The 17,770-nt window shown below is 41.9% G+C and overlaps 1 protein-coding gene across 1 annotated transcript in view; it reads right to left on the reverse strand.

The window, feature by feature from the left end:
- MSH3 (mutS homolog 3) overlaps positions 1 to 17,770 on the reverse strand; it is a 290,671-nt gene that overhangs the window by 65,804 nt on the left and 207,097 nt on the right. The window lies entirely within an intron of this gene.

Genomic DNA, 17,770 nt, shown 5'->3' on the forward strand with positions numbered 1-17,770 from the left:
TAAATAACTATAAATAATAACAAATAATACTTTTCATTCAATAAATTTTAGTAAATAGAATAAAAAACACTGACTTTTTTTGGCCAAACAAGGGTGCAATATTAGTAGTCATATTGCTTCAGTAAAAGTCCTGGGTATGGAAAATTTTAAAACATGGTATAGCACGAAGTCCGAAGTCACAGTCAGGACAGTAGAACCTGGTTTCTTTTCTGATTTTTCTTACAGTGTCGTCACGCTTAGAGCAGCAAACCACACACATCCTTGTGGGTGCTGCCTTCTTTTTCGTTGGTGGAACATGGACCATAAAGTGCCGACCAGTCAGGTGTTCTGGGTTCACAACGCCAGCAGCACAATGTCCAGATCTATTTACAGTCGTTGGTGTTTGGTGCTTGAGAAATATAAGTTTGGCAACTTTCCAAACAAAGTCCGCATGAGCAACAGGCTTGTCGCTTTTTTTTTTTTTGAAGAAGAAGAAGAATGAAAGCATTCTACATGCACTGCTCAAGAAGGTGCCTGAAGATTTTTTTAAATTATTTTTTTGTTGCTTTCTCATGGCTGGGTAAAAAGTCATGGCCTGGTCAGCTTGGTCAACACCTCCCATAGTGTGCTTGTAGTCCATCACGACTTGTGGTTTCATTACGTCTTTTCCACCTAGTGTGTGTACCATGACAGTAGAGGTGTTGTGAATAGTACTCATTAGGCTCACATCTTTTTTGTTGCGCCATCTCAGTGCCATCATTTTTTTTTTTAACAGTTAAATTTTATTAAAGAAATAGCCAGTTACAGTACAACATAACAAAGCATAATGATCGCAGATGCATCTGCCTGAGTGAACAATAGGGTAGCAACAGCGTTACAGACTCATACTTTTAGACATCTTGATTGCGTATAAACGGATTGACAAAAATCCCATTAAGCTAGTGGGCCCCTCCAAAAAGTAGAAAAACTTCTTAATAAAAGGATAGGTACATTGCCATTCCTAGTGCATCAATAGGACCTAAATATATACACTAATGTATTGTAAAAGCCTGTCCCAACATATCTGCATTATAACTTTATGCCAATCAGATTACACCCCATTATTTATAATCCAAAAGCCAAATGTGGCAAATGAAGATAGAAAGAAAAAGAGGTGACAGCCTGTCTCAAGGCTGGCACCTTAGAAAAAGATAGAAAAAGAAAGGGAAAAGATGCGGTTCTCCCTAGGTAAAAAGCGGGCCTTGTCAGCCCAGACACTCAGCGCCCCCTCCACCTCATGCTCGTGTCGGGGAAGCATATGCAGAGGAATAGATAAACACGACCCAAGGTCGCCAGGTAACCATGTACTTATCCGTGCTTTCATGAGCTATGGCCCTAATTTCTTCCATTTTGTGCAGATATCTTATCTCTCCCAACCATTCCGTAATTGAGGGAGTCGTAGTGTTCCTCCAGTATCTCGGTACCACCGCCTTGGCGGCCGTTAATAGGAATCTGATCAACGATTTTTTATATTTTCTCATTGAAAGGTCAGTAATATGTAATAGACAACATTTAGCGTCTAGGAGGATATGTGTATCGGTTATTTGTTGTATAATGCTAATCACTTGAACCCAATATGGTCTAATTAGGTCGCATTCCCACCATATATGTTGTAAAGTGCCCTTAGCTTGGTTAGAACGCCAACATAAGTCCGAAACGGCTGGGAACCATTTATGTAATTTAATTGGCGTATTATACCAATTCGTCAAAAGTTTAAAAGAAGTTTCCTGTAATCGAGTGCTAATTGCACATTTATGGGCAAATACACATGCCTGTAACCATTGATCGTTTGTAAATGATGCATTTAATGCTGCTTCCCAGAAAAGCTTATGTTTATTGGGTTCCAGACGTGCTGCGGATTGCAACCAAGCATACAGTGGTGTGAAAAAGTGTTTGCCCCCTTCCTCATTTCCTGTTCCTTTGCATGTTTGTCACACTTAAGTGTTTCAGAACATCAAACCAATTTAAACAATAGTCAAGGACAACACAAGTAAACACAAAATGCAATTTGTAAATGAAGGTGTTTATTATTAAAGGTGAAAAAAAATCCAAACCATCATGGCCCTGTGTGAAAAAGTGATTGCCCCCCTTGTTAAAACATACTATAACTGTGGTTGTCCACACCTGAGTTCAATTTCTATAGCCACACCCAGGCCTGATTATTGCCACACCTGTTCACAATCAAGGCATCACTTAAATAGGAGCTGCTTGACACAGTAAGGTCCACCAGAAGATCCTTAAAAGCTACACATCATGCCGAGACCCAAAGAAATTCAGGAACAATTGAGAAAGAAAGTAATTGAGATCTATCAGTCTGGAAAGGGTTATAAAGCCATTTCCAAAGCTTTGGGAATCCAGCGAACCACAGTGAGAGCCATTATCCACAAATGGCGAAGACATGGAACAGTGGTGAACCTTCCCAGGAGTGGCCGGCCGCCCAAAATTACCCCAAGAGCGCAGCGACGACTCATCCAAGAGGTCAAAAAAGACCCCACAACAACGTCCAAGGAACTGCAGGCCTCACTTGCCTCAGTTAAGGTCAGCGTTCATGCCTCCCCCATCAGGAAAAGACTGGGCAAAAATGGCCTGCATGGCAGAGTTCCAAGGAGAAAACCACTGCTGAGCAAAAAGAACATCAAAGCTCATCTCAATTTCTCCACAACACATCTTGATGATCCCCAAGACTTTTGGGACAACATTCTGTGGACCGATGAGACAAAAGTGGAACTCTTTGGAAGGTGTGTGTCCAAGTATATCTGGCGTAGAAGGAACACTGCATTTCATAAAAAGAACATTATACCAACAGTAAAATATGGTGGTGGTAGTGTGATGGTCTGGGGCTGTTTTGCTGCTTCAGGACCTGGAAGACTTGCCGTGGTAAAAGGAACTATGAATTCTGCTGTCTACCAAGAGATCCTGAAGGAGAATGTCCGACCATCTGTTCGTGTACTCAAGCTGAAACGAACTTGGGTTCTGCAGCAGGACAATGATTCTAAACACACCAGCAAGTCCACCACCGAATGGCTGAAGAAAAACAAAATGAAGACTTTGGAGTGGCCTAGCCAAAGTCCTGACCTGAATCCTATTGAGATGTTGTGGTATGACCTTAAAAAGGCCGTTCATGCTCGAAAACCCTCTAATGTAACTGAATTAGGACAATTCTGCAAAGATGAGTGGGCCAAAATTCCTTCAGGACGCTGTAAAAGCCTCATTGCACGTTATCGCAAACGCTTGGTTGCAGTTGTTGCTGCTAAGGGTGGCCCAACCAGTTATTAGGTTTAGGGGGCAATCACTTTTTCACACAGGGCCATGATGGTTTGGATTTTTTTTCACCTTTAATAATAAACAACTTCATTTATAAATTGCATTTTGTGTTTACTTGTGTTGTCCTTGACTATTGTTTAAATTGGTTTGATGTTCCGAAACACTTAAGTGTGACAAACATGCAAAGGAACAGGAAATGAGGAAGGGGGCAAACACTTTTTCACACCACTGTACGTAAGGGAGATATTTTTTGTCGAGGTGGTGGCTTGAAAGCAAACCACCTCAAATGGCGTTAGTGGTCGTATAAAATGTTTGAGCCTCCGTGGGCTCAAAATATAGTCGTGTATTTGTCTATATGTCCAGTGGCCCAGGAAGGTTAAGCCCAGAGTATGTTGTAGGTCCGACATTGATTTAATCTTGTTACCCTCGAAGCAATGAATGGCTAATAACGGCGAATTCCCACATGTATAGAGCCGGATAGGTTTATACATGCCTGGGATAAAGTCCGGATTATCTACTAACGGTGTTAATGGGCCAGGTGAAGTAGTCAAACCCGTCGTTTGAGTCACTGTTTGTAGTAATCTTAAAGTGGTCCCTATGAGAGGATGTTGCTTAAGTTGTTTAGGGCATAGGTCCCACAGAATCCAGGGGGAATATGTCACTGGAATAGGGCCTACATCGTTTTCAAGTGTCACCCAGTCTTTATTGTCCGCATGGCAGGTCCAGTCAATCATTCTAGTAAGATGGGTGGCCTTATAATAATTTTTGAAATTGGGGAATCCCATTCCCCCGCTGCCTTTATCTCTAGTGAGTATTACAAGGCTTATGCGTGGCTTTTTGGACGCCCATAGGAAGTGTCTAAGAATGGCATTCAGTGACCGAAAGAAATTTGCAGGCAACCATATGGGCAAAGTCTGGAAATGATACAGAACTCTGGGCAGAATTGTCATTTTGACAATAGCTGCCCTACCAAACCAGGAGAAGTGTTTAAGTGTCCATCTCTCCAGGTCTTTTTTTACGTTTTGTAACAGTGGCAAGAAATTTTGGCTATATATCTCGTTCAAACTAGGGGTCAAAAGAACTCCTAAGTATTTAAGGGCGCGGGATTCCCATTTAAATTTGCAATTGCGTAAAACGGCCTCTCGCGTGGTCTCATGTAGCGTTAAATTGAGGGCTTCAGATTTTTTGTAATTTATTTTGAAGTTCGTTATATAGCTATAATGCTTAAATATAGTGCACAAGTTGGGCATAGTAACATGCGGCTGAGTTATAAAAAACAACAAATCGTCCGCATAAGCAGCACACTTGTATTTCTTATCGCCTACATGAAAACCATGTATAGAGGATGATAAGTTAACTGTGCGGATTAACGGTTCCAAGGTAAGTATAAACAGCAAGGGTGAAAGAGGACACCCTTGCCTAGTCCCATTCCGTATCTGCACCGTGTCTGACAGTGTCCCATTCACCTTAATATGTGCCGTCGGGTTATAATAAATAGTTTTAATCCAGGATAGCATATGTGCTCTCAGGCCTATATGGGAACAAGTCGCATACAGGAAGTCCCACGACACACGGTCGAAGGCCTTCTCAGCATCTGTAGATAAAAGCATGCCTTCAAATTGTTCTGTTTGGGCCTTGTGTATAAGATTAAGGGCCTTAATCACGTTATCTTTCGCCTCCCTACCAGGCATAAAACCTACCTGTTCGGGGCCTATAAATTTGTGCAATAGTGGGCGCAGTCTGTTCGCTAGTATTTTCGTGTAAAGTTTTAGGTCCACATTCAATAAAGAAATCGGCCTATAACTGGCACAGTCTAAAGGATCCTTATTAGGTTTAGGCAGTACTGTAACATGCGCTCTCAGAAAATCTTCTGGTAATGCTTGCGTGTCTCTAAAGTGATTAAATGTCCTGGTCATGTGTGGTATCAATAGTTCCGTGAAGATTTTATAGTAGTGGGCTGTCAAACCGTCCGGTCCGGGGCTTTTCCCCTTTTTTAATTCCTTAATAGCTGCGGTGAGTTCACCTTCAGTTATCGGTTCTTCCAGCGACAGCGCATCCTCCTCGGTAAGTTTGGGGAGTCCGCTGTCGGCAAGAAATTTGTAAGTAATCTCTGCTGACGTCCCCCTTAAATCACTAGGTTTATGTAGCTGCGGTAAATTATACAAGTTGGAATAATATTCCTGAAATCTTTGCGCGATCTTTGCGGCATCCTGTGTTATCTGTCCAGCACTGGTTTTAATTGCAGCAATATTTGTCGATAGAAGTGTTTCTTTAAGGGCCTTCGCTAAAAATTTGCCTGTTTTATCCCTGTGTTCATAGAAGAACCCCTTCCTAAAGAAAAGGATCTTCTGTGCTTTAAGGTTCAGGTGAGCTTGTAGTTTTTTCCTCAAATCAAGTAAAGTTACTGCTGTATCAGTTGCTAAAGATTGCTTGTGCTTCCCCTCTAGGTCTCTAATGGTCTGTATAAGGTCATTGGTCTCCCTCTCCGCGACCCTTTTTCTCGCCGCCCCCAACCGTATGAGCTCCCCCCGAACCACGCATTTATGAGCCGCCCAAATTGTAAGAGGCGACAATTCCTCTGTAACATTTTCTATAAAATACAGTTTAATTGTATCCGCTATTTTGTCAATATTGTCCTTGTCCGTAAGTAGGGAGGGGTTTAGTCTCCACGAGTGGGGGTGTCGATGTATATTCATTCTGTAAAATTGCAGCGATATAGGGGCATGATCAGAGAGGGTCTGCACACCTATTTTGGCAGATTTTATACGGGATATATCCCTTTGAGTAACAAAAATGTAGTCTATGCGTGTAAATTTGTTATGCAAGGAAGAAAAGTAAGTATAGTCCCTACTTGAAGGGTTTGCCAAACGCCAAGTATCTACTAAAGTGAGGGAAGCTAAAAGTGTCTTAATTTTACGCAACTTTTTATACGGGATACTGGACCTGCCATCTGATGTATCCTGAAGGGGATTTAGTGCTAAATTGAAATCTCCCCCCAACACCACACAGCCAGATGCAAAGCCCTTCAATTCGTCTACCACATGTTGACAAAAAGTGACCTGTGCAGTATTGGGGAAGTAGACATTAGCCAAGGTAACCGAAGTTCCCGCCCAGATCCCCATCATTTTGCCTTTCTGCCAGGCAACTATTTCTCCTGCCTTGAGCTTTTTATTGCCAAAGGTTGGTGGCATGTCACGCCGGTTAGCTTTAACGGTCCCATATGCATCCGTCTTATGCTGGAGAAGGAACTCAAGAGTTCTGGAGAACTGTAAAAATTATCTGTGATTACACAGTAGCCCCGATTCAACAATAATTCAATCAAAGTAAGAACAGAAGTGGTTGCCATTCCATAATTACTGAATCTTTTGTTGAACTTGGTTCCTTTCCCAGTGTAAAGGATCGAATTCCATATGTAACCAGTGCTGGATTCAGAGCATGAATGATTTTATGCCAAATCGTGCTCTCTTAGACGCAATATACTGTATCCAGCTGAGTGTTCCTTTGTAGGCCATTAGACTTTCGTCGATACTAATGTCTCTATCAGGTCTGCTGGAAATTTTTCTGAATAATTTGATATACCCCACAAATCTTTTTGAGTTTTGGTGCTGGATGAGAAGTCTCGTCAAATTCTTCATTATTTTCAAAGTGCAAATATTTCATAATAAGAGAAAATTTGTACTCTGACATGATGGTGCCAAAGAGTGGCTAGTAATTTGTTGGTTGTCCAATACCACTTCTGCGGGGCTTTTCCCACCAATCCCTGAAGAATTATGAGGCCCAGAAACTTCCAGATGTCCTCCTTGGTTACTGGTTCCCACTTTTTGCTCCTTGCAAACCTCTGATGCGTAGCAGCTTGTTGTTCCTGATACCGATTTGTCTCCGCAAATTTTTTTTTCTATAACCTCATTGGTCACAAAGAGTTGGAGGTATGCGAATGGGTTGTCATCTTTCACATACAATTTGATACCAGGTGTTCCAGTAAATGGGAATCTTGGGGGCACAGTCGCTGGATCATCGCTGAAATTGCTTTCCGTGCCTGATGACGAACTTCCCCACGAATTGCTATCACTCAATTCTGCAAGCGATTCTGTATCGCTGTTTTCCAACAGGTCATATGCCGAATTCGATGTAGTGGTGCGCATTTTTGATGCCATGGTCACTCTGCAGTTTCCAGACACAAAGTACAGTAAAACTGCAGGCCAGGGCACTGGATAAAGCACTGGGGGCAAACTTAGGTCAATTTTATTTTATTTAGTAATGTAATCCAATAGGATTGCAAAGTATCCGTGTGTTTGTGTTTTATACTTTTTGAATTTGCCATTGGTTCCACCTCCCTGCGTCGCAACGCTCGCAGGGAACGGAAAGCAGGGCACAGTGCATCAGGCGGAACATGCGGAAGATCCAGCCGCCGTACACAGCAAGAATACATCGCGGGATTCCGGGGAAAAGATAAGTAACCTCTTCCAGGATCCAGCGATGCAATCCCGACTCGGGGTTACCACTAATGGTACTGAAATCTCACCCCGAGCCACACTTGGGAATACCGCCGGGGGGGTTAAGGCTGAAATGAGGTATCTTCAGATTCCATCTGCAGATTTAGTTCTGAATCATTCAGATACTCAAAGTCAGAATCCTCTGAGGAAATCAGTAACTTTAGGGCACTTTCTATATGACTGGTGCTCAGGCTGCGACAATGTCTACCCCAAGGTACAAGGCAAAAGTCAGCCCTTCTAGTGTCTCAGAGTAGCTGCTGGAGAGATATAGCAGATCACAGGATCTTTAATCTTGCGCAAAAAGCAAAGCTTCTGCAGAAAAAACATGGGTTCCTGGGTCCTTCTCCTTCACTAGGCAAAATAAAACTGAGGCTGCATGGCAGGCTGGGGGGGTTGTTACCTAAGGGACCTTGTGCGGAACTAAAAGTTCTGTGTTTTTCATAACATGTTATGTCTAGTCCTCTTCTAAAGGTGGCATAACAACCCAATGGCTAAGAGAGGAGCTGTGTCAGTTGGTGAATATAAGAGAAAAATGCACTATAACAAGGAAGGTAAGTGCCATGTGCCACGTGTGAAGAGCCCAGAAAAATACCACAGATGATAATTATATTTAAATAATTTATAGTATGAAAAAGAGTATACCAAATACCATAAAAAATGACAATGGAGAAAAAATCCTACACCTAACATCATGTAGACAATGTTGTCTGGGACAAAGGACAAACACCTAGAAACAAACAACAAAGCAACAGACAAAACCCAAGCAAATATATTATATCTGCCACAGCAAAGCATTTCATCAAGCATCCCCCCAAGGGAGCCACAAAAATCAGAAGATTTTCAGGTAGTTTCAAGGAGAGGGAACTGCAGCTCTGTAGCCTGGAGGGACTACACTGACAATGACAGGTAATAGAGAACAACCAGCAGAGGTAAGGTTTTTTTTCTTGTGTGTTTTTTTTTTATGTACCCAATGTCCTCCTTGTGCAGTTAGTGATAGAATCCTACTGATCTTGAATAAAGCTGTGTCCCTCAATGCATAATAAAGAAAACTGACTTAAAGTGCATGCAAGCCCCAGGAATATGTAGTATATTGCAGCATAGCAGACCTTAGATATTGTGGCTACATTAATTATTTTCTGTCTTTTTTTCCCTTTATTTTCACCTGATCTTCTTACAAGTTACACAGCTCCTGTGCCTGTGTGGCTATGCTCTGTCCTTCATGGAATCTATGGGAACAGCCATGGTTGCTACCCAGGCTGGATTTCAAACACATCTGACCGTGTTCATTTAAATTACATGGGGGATGATGGAATTAGTAGTCACATAAATAAGGTGACATTGTTTTCTTATTCTGGGGAAAATCATAGGTAGTGGCAAGGCCACTGCATTTCTGGTGAGATTATTACACAGGATTTATATAGTGCCAACAGTTTGTGCAACGCTTTACAATATAAAGGGAGACAATAGAGTGACTGTACAATTCAATACAAGTGGGTTAGGAGGGCCCTGTGAGCTTACAATCTAATAGGGAGGGGCTGGAGGAACAAAGGGTAATAACTGTGAGGGATGAACTAATTGGAGAAATACAAGATTCCACTATTAGCTGAAGGCAGAATAGTATTCCCTGAAGAGATAAGTCTTCAGGGATCACCTTAAAGTGGACAGAGTAGGAGATAGCTGGACAGATTGGAATAGTGAGTTCCAGGAGGATGGTAAAGGGTCTGGAGAGGTCCTGGAGATGAGTGTGGAAGGAGGAGACAAGGGAGCTAGAGGGCAGGAGGTCATGGGAGGGGCAGAGAGGATGGTTTGGGTGATATTTGGAGATAAGATTGGTGATGTAGCTCAGGGCAGAGTTGTAAATGGCTTTATATGTTATTGTTAGGGTTTTGAATTGTATCCATTGGCTAATGGGAAGCCAGTCGAGGGGTTTGGCAGAGAGGAGTGGCAGACACTGAATGGTTGGTAAGGTGGATGAGTCTGGCAGCGGCATTCATGTTAGACTGAAGAAGGGAGAGCCTATGGAGAGGCAGGCCAATGAGGAGGGTGTTACAATAGTCAAGGCTAGAGATAACAAGGGAGTAAATAAGTTGCTTAGTTCAACAGGTATTTTCTGTACTTGATGAAAATATTTACACAGAAAAATTGAAATGAACGCAGCCACCACATCTAAGGATTTGTATGCTGTAATATAAAAACCATTTTTGTTCTTGAGCTTAGTTACATTCTAATAATATTAAAAGCAAAAGCGTGTCACAAGAAACAGTTATTAAAAATGCCTGCAAAACACTGTATTATAAAGAAAAGTAGGTCTTTGCCTCTTTTAAAATGTATGTTCTAGCAACTGTATAGAAAAGTGTCTGAATTTTCAGAGAAAGTTTAGGATTAGCTTCAAAAGGAACTTAGTAAAAAAAAAAAAAAAAAAACCCCCAAAAAATAAACAGAGAACTAGTAATTCTGAAGCCAGCAGCGTGAAGTCACTAGATACAGCAGATAGCAAACATGTATAACATCCTGCATGGATCAATAAAAAATAGATGTCTAAAACAGTAGTGCTTTGGAATTATACTTAGCAGAAGCCCCAGGGTTCAGCAGAGCCCCACTATCTGGAAGGACCTCTATACTGGATCAAACACAGTGTGCATGCTGATAATCCACAGCTCCAACGAAACCCCTTTAAGAATTCTCATCGCCATTAGCTAGAATTTTGACAGCTCTCACTGCTGGCTCCTCTAGCTCTGCCACCGGCCACAGCATATGTATATTCTGTATACAGATCTTGTGAATTCCACCCTGCTAAGTGTTAAGTGCACGACTGTTTTTTACTTCATTTTTTTACTGATCTCCCAAACCAGGTATTGTACATTTTTGCTATCTGCTTAAAAAGGAAACTAAGCATGATATACAGTGCATGAGCAAAGTAATCACATCGCTTCACTTTTTCTACATTTTGTTAAGTTACACCCTTATTCCAAAATGGATTAAATTAATTATTTTCCTCAAAATGCTACAAACAATAGACCATAATGACAACGTGAAAAAAGTTTGCTTGAAATCTTTAAAAATTCATAAAAGAAAAAAATCACATGTACATAAGTATTCACAGCCTTTACCGTGACACTCAATATTGGGCTCAGGTGCATCCTTTTTCCACTGACCATCCTTAAGATGTTTCTACAACTTGGAGTCCACCTGTTGTAAATTCAGTTGATTGGACAGGATTTGAAAAGGCACACACCTGTCTATATAAGGTCCCACAGTTAACAGTGCATGTCAGTGCACAAACGAAGCCATGAAGTCCAAGGAATTGTCTGTAGACCACCTAGACAGGATTGCATCAAGGCACAGACAGGGCAAGGGTACAGAAACATTTCTGAAGCATTGAAGGTCCCAATGGGCACAGTGGCCTTCATCATCCATAAATGAAGGATGTTTGGGACCACCAGGACTCTTCCTAGAACAGGCCACCAGGCGAAACTTAGCAATCAGAGGGAGAAGGGCCTTAGTCAGGGAGGTGACCAAAAACCACATGGTCACTCTGACAGAGCTACAGTGTTTCTCTATGGAGTGTGGAGAACCTTCCAGAACAACAACCATTTCTGCAGCACTCCACCAATCAGGCCTGTACGGTAGAGTGGCCACTCCTCAGTAAAAGGCACATGACAGCCCTTCTGGACTCTCAGACCATGAGAAACACAATTCTCTGGTCTGATGAAACAAAGATTGAACCCTTTGGCCTGAGTGGCAAGCATGTCTGGAAGAAACCAGGCATTGCCTGGCCAAAACCATCCCTACAGTAAAGCATGGTGGTGGCAGCACCATGCTGTGGGAGATTTTTTTTTAGCAGCAGGAGCTGAGAGACTAGTTAGGATGGGGGGAAAGAGGAATGCAGCAACGTACAGAGACATCCTTGATGAAAACCTGTTGCAGAGAGCTCTGTACCTCAGACTGGGGAGAAGGTTTATCTTCCAAAAGGACAATGAATCTAAGCACAAAGCCAAGATAACAAAGAAGTTGCTATGGGACAACTCTGTGAATGTCCTCGATTGGCCCAGCTAGAGCCCAGACTTTAACCCGATTGAACTTCCGTGGAGAGATCTGGAAATGGCTGTGCATCGATGCACCCTATCCACCCTTATGAAGCTTGAGGGGTTCTGCAAAAAAGAATGGGAGAAACTGCCCAAAAATAGATGTGCCAAGCTTGCAGCACCATACTCAAATAGACTTGAGGCTGTATTTGGTGCCAAAGGTGCTTCAACAAAGTATTGAGCAAAGGCTGTGAATACTTATGTACATGGGTTTATTTTGTTTTTTAATAAGAATTTGCAATGATTTCAAACAAACTTTGTTCACATTGTCATTATGGGGTATTGTTTGTAGAATTTTGTAGGAAAACAATAAATGTATTTCATTTTGGAATAAGGCTGTAACATAACAAAATGTGGAAAAAGTGAAGCGTTGTGAATACTTTCCGAATGCACTGTAAAATATGGGGACAGGCATTGCTCCAGGACTTTCTCAATTTTTTTCTCACTTCCCAAAAACAAGCTTGTTCCAGAGTCAAAAATGTACATAAGAAATGATAAAACTGCAGCACAACACTTATACACTTTCAAAAGGCAAAACCAGCAATGACAGCTACCACATTTTTAGACTGACAGGTTTTCTTTTAAAGATAGCTCCTGCGAATGTAGGCCTAGCAACTTTTTTTTTTTAACAGAGTATATACTTTACATTTAAATGTTGATAATGCTTCAATGGAAAATTACTACCGAGTGCACATAATGAGGCAAGTTATTCCAAACTTTTTTTACATTAAAAACTGATTTTTAAAAAAAATGAAGTACTTTGCAAACCTTACTAAAAAGTAAGTGAAGCATTAAAAATGTAGGCTGCTCCTCTCCATAGCAACAGCTTTCTACAGGAAGCCTACATGAATATGGAAATAGAAACACATAAATGGCAAGTTTGCACTTTACAGACAACGATAAAGTCAGTCTATTATGTCAGATAACGCATTTACCAAAGCTTGCTTTAAATAACCTCAAAGTATTATTGAGTATATCTATGCTAGGCAAGCTTCTTGACTGTGATAACACACCACTGACATTTAGATGTTAAAGTGACATGGCCTCTTGCATGGTAAAATACATACCATCACTTTCAAAAATACAATTTAAGGTGCTATGTGCCGCATCAAAATCTCAGAAATGGATGGACAGACCATGGTGTTCCTTGGACTTGTAGGAGGTTGCTCTAAAATGAACTTGTTAGTAAATACTATTTGTGTAGTTACTATGTTGTTTAATGCATAGCACCAGTCTGTCACTTTTGAAATATTTTAAAGTGTTTCTTAACCCAAAAATAAATTAAAATCCTGGTCCCTTAAAGCATATTAAACAGCACAGTGCTTGTGCTGTATAATCTACCCCCTCTAAACTGTAAAAAAACAAAACAAAAAAAGACCCTGAATATGCCACTTCCTCTATGCCCTCTCTAAACAGACCACAATAACCAGGGCTGCTTTGCCCTGATCACCATGGTCAAAGTGCGTCCCTCTGTCAGGCACTGCCTGCTCCCCGCTCTACCCCCCCCCCCCCTCCTTCCTGCCCGTCATCTCCCTCTCTGTCTGTCTCCGCTGATAAGGAAAATTCGTCTTGTATAATTTATATATGTTTTTATTGTTATCCAACAGTCACTATGATCATGGAAAATTACTTTATTCTGTCAGTTAGTGGCCAATTCGCTTTTGGCTGACGAATAATCGTTTAGTCTGCAAACGGCTGAGATTCTGTGTGTGTATGGCCAGTATAAGTTACATAGTAGCTAAGTCTATTGCTTTTAAACAGAACAAGTTGTCCTACAAATGTATCACTTAGAGAACTGAGACAAACTATTTACCACTGACGAGGGTGCTTATAACAATCAGTTTTTATTTATTAACCACTTGCTTACTGGGCACTTATACCCCCTTCCTGCCCAGGCCAATTTTCAGCTTTCAGCTCTGTTGTACTTTGAATTACAATTGCGTGGTCATGCAACACTGTACCCAAACTAAATGTGTATCATTTTTTTTTTCACACAAATAGAGCTTTCTTTTGAGGGTATTTAATCACCACTTGTTTTTTTTTTTATTAAACAAAAAAAACACGAAAATGTTGAAGGAACATTTATTTTTTCATACTTTGTTATAAAATTTTGTGCGCTGATGAGGCTGCACTGATGAGGTGGTAATGATGGTCACTGATGAGGCTGCACTGATAGGCACTAATGAGGCAGCACTGGAGGGCACTAATGAAGCGGCACTGATAGGGACCACTGACGGGCACTTATAGGTGGCACAATAAGTGACATTGATGATGAGGCACTGTTTGGCACTGATTAGCAGCACTAGTTGGCACTGATAGGTGGTACTAATCAGCAGCATTGGTAGGCACCGAGGCAGAGACCGATGACCCTGTAACAGAAGTCGGTTACCGGCATTATTCTTTTCTCGTCGTGCTGATAGTGAGAGTAAAAAAAAAAAGGCGATAACCGGCTTCTGTTTACTGTTGCTGACGGCTGATCACGCTGTAATTGGCCTTTAACCCTGTTCTGTGATCAGCTGAGTCCAACGGACTTTGCGATCACAGAACGTAGCCGGAGAGCAGCACGCTCATGGGAGGTGGTCTATTGATGCCCTCCAGGCACTGGTAGCCTGTGCTATAGCCATCATTTAGGTATAGCATGGACGTAAAGTGGTTAATGTAAAACCCCTTTATCCCAAAAGGAAAAAAACTGTTTGCTGTAACTGCAATGTGAGCTGTAGTTTGGCTTCAATTTGTTAGTGTATCTAAATCTGCTAACACATTTAACACTACCTTCTCCCAGGCCGACAATGCTGCTCTCTTCTGTGCCTCCTATGCTCATTCCTCCAGGGTTGTGTCTCGCTAATACAGGAGGTATGTTACTGGTCAGATCACCAGGTGAAAACAGAGGGAAAAAAAGCCTGACAAAGAAAACTAATGCAGCCATCACATCAAATGATTGGTAGGATGCAATACAATACATTACATTTTTTGTTTTGGGTTTAATATGACTTCAAAAAAGATGCAGCTCCACCTTCGTTTAGATACTGTCATTTTAGTAAAATTACATTTACATACATAAAGGATAACTTTTTTAGATGCCTAAACCTGCAACCAGTTCTAGGTTTAGTCCTACTGTGGGTTCTATAATGTAGCAGCTGCAGGAAGGTGACATGGATGCTTTTAGCTGGCAGGAAGTACGTTCAGCCAGAGCCACTGATTTGTAAAACAGCCTGAACGACAACCCGCCTGACGACAACCCCTTCATCGCATGGCCTGGCGACAACCCCTTCATCGTATGGCCTGACGACAACCCCTTCATCGTATGGCCCCGACGACAACCCCTTCCTCGTATGGCCCGGCGACAACCCCTTCATCGTATGGCCCGGCGACAACCCCTTCATCGTATGGCCTGGCGACAACCCCTTCATCGTATGGCCTGGCGACAACCCCTTCATCGTATGGCCTGGCGACAACCCCTTCATCGTATGGCCCGACGACAACCCCTTCATCGCATGGCCCGTTTCCAGGGACCAAACCCGGGCCATGTGAAAACAACATTATCAGTGAAGTATGATAAAGTCAGAAAGGGAGACTAATATAAGTTTGTACAAAAGATGTGGTATCAGGTAATACCCCAGTTAAAAGTAGGTACATACTGCATATCCAACATTAAAGAAGAAGTTATAGTGATACTAAAGGTTCATTTTTTATTTGTTTAAAATAACAAACATGTCACACTTACCTCCACTGTGCAGCTCGTTTTGCACAGAACATCCTCTTTGAGAGTCCCTCGGCGGCTCTCACGGTTCCTCCCCACATCAGATAACACCCTAGGAGAAGCGCTCAGCTGGGCGGTTACCTTGCGGGCATGCTCCTGAGTCCAGCATTTGCGTCCATAGACACGAATGCTGGACTCAGCCCCCGCATTATTGGATTTGACTGACAGCAGCGGGAGCCAATGGCTGTGCTGCTATCAATCCATCGAATCAGGACCCGAGACACCAGCTTTTACTACTGTGCTTGTCACTGGTATGAGATAGAGGGGATACAAGTAATTAAAATGGGGGCTTGGGGGGGGGGCAGCAGCATTACAGGTTTTTCACCTCAATGCATAGAATGAATGCATTGAGGTGAAAAACCTTGAAGGTTTACACTTATATTTAGAGTGTAACATGCTCCAGGTCTGCCCCCCAAATTCACTGATCATAGGTGCAGGCTCATCAGAAAATAATAGTGCACTTTTTTTTCTGTTGCATGTTTAATGACGTAACACATCCAAGGGTAGGGCCAGAGATGTCATTACACAAGTACAGGAAGTGAACAGGTACCAGCTTGAGCGATGCTGCTCATGGAACACAGAGTTCTTAAGGGGACATGTATTTTCGAATATTGCAATGCACCAAATTAGTGGACAGACATATGTTTATTTATGTTTTTTTAATAATGAAAAATGTGATACCGAAAGTACTATGATCCTTATGTGTTTACTTTGAGCTAGATTACTAGCGGATTACTATAAAATGGACTTTGGAGCTTTTACCCATTTAAAGGGAAAGAGTTGCCTAATTGTGCTACAAGGTGGACAGTGGAATTGGAGGGAAAAGGGATTTCTTAAAGCTTAAAAAAATAAAAAAAGTTAGCAGCTACAAATACTGCAGCTGCTGACTTTTCATAAATCGAACACTTACCTGTCCCAGGGTCCAGCAATGCGGCGGGGGGGGGGGGATAGATAATGCCCCACTTGTCGCCCCCTCCTCTCTGCGGCGCTGCCATTGTAACTGTGAGTGCCCGGCTGTGACTTCACAGCCAGGCACCCACTGCACATGCACGAGCTGCGCCGCAACGGGCCCAGGCAATCATCTGAGACTAGTGACGTGTCCCAGATGATTGCTGAGAGGGAGGGGGAGAAGTGATCTCCCCACTGGTGCCGTGGTGCGCCAGGAGGAAGAGTTAGGACCCTCTAAAAAGAGGTTATCTGCTCCCCCCACCCCCCCCCCCAAAAAAAATGACATGCCAAATGTGGCATGTCAGGGGGTCACCTACCTTAAAGTGGAAGTTCCATTTTTGGGTGGAACTCCGCTTTAAAGAGGAAGGCACATATTTGATCTATAAACAATGCATTGGTCGACAACAGAGGTGAGCGCATAATAAGTACAAAGGGTGAAGTTTTACATTACCGAGCATTTATTCTGTTATGAGCACTAGAGTTGGATTTATTTATTAGGTATTGATTTTGAAACAACATTAAAAATGTATTTTGGTTGTTTTTTTCGCACTGAGTAAAATATGAATCAGACTTTTTAATAAGTACAAGCACAGCACATGTTTATTTGTACAAGAGGTGGGAATTAAGACATTTTAGCTTGAAACGTAGTAATTAGATAATTTACACATTTTCCAGCACGCTGGACACCTTTCTGTCCAATTGTTGATTTACATAGGTTTATGTTTAAAGCAGTGCTGCACTTTATTGGGTGAAAGGCAAATAGCTTGTAGCTCTAAATGAGCTGTGAGGGCGCTAATGAGTAGCCAACGCTTTCTCCAGATTTGTTGCCGTCTGTCCACATGGAGGTATAAGCAGGCAAGCTGGACGCAGTGCCTGCAGGAGCCTTATATTGATCTACTGATTGTGGGTGCAATGCTCTGCAGTCTCATCATAAAAAAATAAAATAAAAAAAAAGAATTTAAAAAGATAATGCACTTTTTTTGCTGCAAAAATAGGTTGATTTATTTATTTTTTCTAAAAAGGTGAACTTAGCCCTTAATATGAACAATTTCATTTAATAGCACAAAGCAACAGTGCATGTCATGGCAAAAACAACAAAGATGCTTTACTGTGATCATTTTTGCCATGTCACTTTCTACAAAGAAATTTTTTTACAGCTGACATTTTTCTTCAACGGTATGGATAACATCTAAAGATGTCGT

Source organism: Lithobates pipiens, unplaced genomic scaffold (genome assembly GCF_037356315.1).
Source record: "Lithobates pipiens isolate NorthernLeopardFrog02 unplaced genomic scaffold, aLitPip1_a1.2 Scaffold_3, whole genome shotgun sequence".
In the NCBI taxonomy this organism is placed as follows: Eukaryota; Metazoa; Chordata; class Amphibia; order Anura; family Ranidae; genus Lithobates; species Lithobates pipiens.